Genomic DNA, 4,434 nt, shown 5'->3' on the forward strand with positions numbered 1-4,434 from the left:
GGGGTGGGGGGGAGACAGGGTCGAACCCGTTGTGTGTGTGTTTTTTTTCTTTTTTACTTTAAAAAATTATATATTTTATGTCACAATCACTTTTCGTTAAGACCACAAACATCCAATTTGGCTTGGCGTAATAAAATCAGCCGGAGCTCCCTTAAACGGAGCCATTCCGGTGAATTAAGTTGTGAAATCTAATCTATTATATCCATAAAGGAGAATGCTTTCATTGTAAATTCAGGCTATCAGGCAACCATACCTGGGGCCAGCCTCCCTTTCGGATTTGCTACTTGAAGGCTTATCAAATTACTTCAAAATGTGGGGCTACCCTCTCCATATCTCATGGCAACAAAAATTAAATGTGGCAACATTTCTTTTAATAGTAGGAGGAGGTCAGGTAGGACTGCCACAACAAGGGGGGATAATTAAAAAAAGGCTTTCCTCCCTTCACCCCTTCTCCGTGTTGGGAAGCGCGGTGACCGTTTCACCAATTAATTCGAGTTTTTAAAACAATCTGAACCGGCCGGGACGTCCTCGGCATTCTCTTCTGCTCGGTGGCTGGATGCGTCCAGGACGGGACTCCCGGGTGGATCGCACATGGGCCCCGAAGAGCTCGGGCACCGGCCCTGTGGCCCCGGTGCGGGGACCGCGTGGCCCGGCCCCTGCCGACGTCCCTGTGCCCGCGTGCAGCCTGCACACCTGGGCCGGAGAAGGGCCTGCGGCCTAGCGCGCTGGTGGCGGCTCCCCGCGGTGGCCAGGCCAGACAAAGGAGTCGCCCACGAGGGGTTACTCGGCACCCCCCTTGTCCGTGCCCACCCTGGGCCGTGCTGCAGCAGCGCAGAGCAGGGCCCTCCAGCACCCCGGCAGCAGTTACCTGGCTGGCAGCCGTGGTGCGGGGTGCTGCACTGCGTGCCCGCCGGGGGGGGGGGGGGGGGGGGGCCGGGTCCGAGCCCTCGCTGCCCAGACCACACCCTCCCTCGGCGACACCTCCGTCTGTTTTCCAGAATTAACTGACTCCAGGCTGGGTCCAGCGTGTGCACTGGCCAGAAGTTGGGGAGCCCAGGGACTCTCCACCCGCGCTCCGGAAGAGGGCTGTTGGGGGATGGCAGGGAGGGGGTCGAGAGGCTCGAAACTCCCAGGTAACCGGAGGACGCGGCTGGGTGTCAGGCGGCCGCAAATTTATGAGGCGCCGGCGGAGTGTCGGCCAGGCCTGGCCGAGGCCGCCAGCGCACCCGCCTAATCTTTGACTTCCATCTAATTATTTTGTTCCTGCCACTTTCAACTCAGTGTCCAGAGAAGCAAACAAAGGGAGGATGGGGGATGGGCCTCTAGGCAGTGACGGGGAATCGGCGGGGTCCCCCCCACCAGCACGGCGGGGGCACCAGGATGCCCCAGGCGGTACCCTGCTTGGGTCTCCAGGAAGGCGAAGGTCCCCCCACGGAGGGTGACCATCCGGGGGCGGGGGGAGCTCACTCTCCGGCCGGCTCACCCTCGGCCACCGGTTAGGGTGGGGGCCGAGACCCCCGGGCCGGTCTCCAAGCCTGGAGCGTCGGTAGCGCGTCCAACGCGCCAGCAGGCAGGGCTCCTTGGGAGGATTCCCTGTAAGTGCCCTGGGGCGGCGGGAGAAAGAAAAAAATACTTCCCCTAAATTGCAGTGGAGGGGTTCGTGGAGGGGGCTCGGCCGGGTGCGCCCAACCGGAGGCAGTAGAGAAGGCAGAGGGAGGCCGGGTTTTTCTTCCCACAAGATAAAAGATCCGCCCAAGCGGGTAAGAAAGGAGTGAAACTTGCATTTTTCATGTTTAAAAAAAAAATTCTAAAATGGAAAATGACTTTAGTGGTCACCACCCATAAGTCAACTAAAAACAGGGATAATTAGAGTGTGGGGAATTCGGGGGACCATAAATCTTCGGCGCCTTTTCTCCGGGAATGGGGAGCCTTTACGGTTTGTTGAGTTTTATTCGGGGCTTTGGTGGATGCGGGTCTGCGCCAGGGCCGCCGCGCCGGGCAACCAGGGACGCGCTGGGCGAGGGCGCCGCGAACCCCTCGGCCGCGGCCCTGGAGCTGGAAACCGAAACTCTGCACTTTGCTGGGAGGAGGGGCCCTTCCTGCCTTCGGGGCCCCTCTCCCCAGCTGGGTGACCACGACTTGGGACGAACTGAAGCGGGGTCTTAGGGACTATGTATCGGTACACAGCCCGAGCCCGGGTGGGGGCCTCCTTTTCTTCTCAGTTCAGACTCAAAAGACAATATTCGGGTGTGCAGGGGGCCTGGGAGGTGAGGCCTTTCTTAAGAGTGTTCCCTGTTCGAGCCCCCACCCCTTTCGCCTGGGCCCTTTGTTCTCATTTATGGAGGGAGGGGGGAGCGGGAGAAACGGCCACAAAATGCCCCCCTCCGCTTTAATCATCAAATCTCTTCCTTTTCAGCCTCCCTTCTAGGCAAGGAACACATTTCACTCCAAAGGGGAATTTCCCCCCCACCTGGTAGAGGCCGAATTCCCAGTTTCCCACGTAGGACTCTTTTGTGAAAGTCTCCAAACAAAAACACCCCGCATCCGAACATCACCTAAAAACCATCAGTCAGGGTGGGAGAGTGGGCAGAAGACGCATTCCCTTCCTTAAAGTATTCCCCAAATAAAGCGCGCCCTTTCCGACGACTCTCTCCAACCCTCCTCCCCTTTGTTGCAAAGATTCAGTTCCGTCCTAAGAGCAGGGGCGGTGGGGGGGGGGGGGGGCGGTTACAGGTTCACTATCAGAAGAGTTCCCCCCCAAAAACGATTCTCCGAGGACTTCTTTTGTTTGACGTGGGCATGGGGGAGGGGACGGAGCCCGCCCCAGGCTGGCTATGCGGCCTCCCCTATCAACCCCCCCAAAAACCAAGCCCACGGCCTGCCCTAACTGGCAAGTCCGGGGCTCCTGGGGCCAGGAGGAGCTCGCTGCAGCACGAGGGGAGCTGCAGCCCTGCACCGGCCGAGCTCGGGTCTCCCCATTCCAGCTTCCCCCGAACTGAGCATCGCAGCGCTCAAAGGAATCCGGGTTTTCCAGGGGAGGAGGGTGGAGAGTGCGGGGAACAAAGCCGGACGCCCCAGCTCCGGGCCGAGGCGGGGCTCGTGGTCTCTTTGGTGAATTCCAGGGAACCCGCCCCGGTGGGGCAGAGGCGCGGGGAGGAGGTGCCCCGCAGGGCCGGCGGCGCCCCCCGGAGCCCGCGGAAACACACGCTTGCAGCGAAAGGCTCGTACACACCAGCCGGGTTTATTCGTTCCCTACCCGGGTGCGCTCGGGGCGCGCGGGAAACAAGGAAACGCACGTACCTGGCGGCGCTCCGAGGGGCCCCCGAAGCCACTCCCCGCCCGGCCGGTCGCCCCGCGGCCCGTCCCTCCCTCCCCGGACGCGCGCGGAGCCCGCCGCCGGGGCCGCGTCCTGCTGCCGGCGCCAGGGCCCGCGCCTCCTCCCGGGGGATCCCCGCGGGCCGGGGCCGGGGCCGGGGCCGGGGCCGGGGCCGGGGCGCCCAGGCCGGGGAGCGGCGCGTCCTCCCCGGCCGGGGCCCCGCGTGCGCACGTCCCCCGCCGAGCTGCGGAGCCGGCCGCGGAGCCCTCGGGGAAGACGAGGAGGCGGCGGCGGCCGCTGTCCGGGCAGGAGCCCCGGGGCGGGAGGGGTGCTGGGCGGAGGGGCGGGCTCCCCGCGCCCCGCGGCCACCGCCCTCCCGGGCGCCCCGCCCCGCCCCCGCCCCCGCCCCCGCCCGGTCCCCGCGCCGAGCCCTCCCGGCGCCCCGCCCCCGCCCGCCGCCGCCGCCCAATCACCGCCCGCCGCCGCCGCTCCCTTTGTCTGGGCCGCGGGCTCGGGCCAATGGCAGCGCGCGGACACGCGGGCGGCGCGCGCCTGGGCCAATGGGCTGTCAGGACGGGCCGCGGGGGGCGGAGCCTGGGCCCCGGTCGGTGCGCTGCCGGGCGGAGGCGGGCAGCCCGCAGCGGGGCCGGAGGCTCTCGGAGCTGCCGGTGCCGTGACCGTGCGCGGCGGGACCCGCGTGTCCCCGGGGGGAGCGAGGGGACCCTGAGCGCCGCAGCCTCCAGGGACGTGCGGCTCAGAGGCGTCTCCGCCCCAGACCGGGTCCCCCAGGGTGGGAGTGGCCGCGCTCACCGGGGTCACCCCGAGCAGGGGGCGGCTCTGCCGTCGCCCCTGAGCAAGGTCCGGAGCCTCCCAGATGCCCAGGGCTGGTGACTGCTGCGCCCCGCTCCTGGGGCAGGCGGGGTCGCCCCCCACCAGGAGCACCCACCCAGGGCAGGGTCCCCGCCGAGCCCTCCTCCACGCCCCGCCCCGTGCGGGGGACGCGTTTTGGCCCCTCTATGATGTCCTGTTCGCTCCCCACCGAGGGAGGAGGTGAACCCCCCCACCCCCCAGGATGCCAAGTTGCTCCTCCCGGTCTCCTCCCCAGGGAGACACACGAA

At 65.7% G+C, this 4,434-nt stretch overlaps 1 long non-coding RNA gene across 1 annotated transcript; it reads left to right on the forward strand.

The window, feature by feature from the left end:
• Nucleotides 1-975: 975 nt before the first annotated feature.
• On the forward strand, nucleotides 976-2,643 carry LOC144287166 (uncharacterized). Its single transcript, XR_013355050.1, has 3 exons — nucleotides 976-1,133; nucleotides 1,650-1,760; nucleotides 2,417-2,643. It is a non-coding gene; the product is annotated as an uncharacterized LOC144287166 (long non-coding RNA).
• The last annotated feature ends 1,791 nt before the right edge of the window (nucleotides 2,644-4,434 follow it).

This window comes from Canis aureus, chromosome 16 (assembly GCF_053574225.1).
Source record: "Canis aureus isolate CA01 chromosome 16, VMU_Caureus_v.1.0, whole genome shotgun sequence".
NCBI lineage: Eukaryota > Metazoa > Chordata > Mammalia > Carnivora > Canidae > Canis > Canis aureus.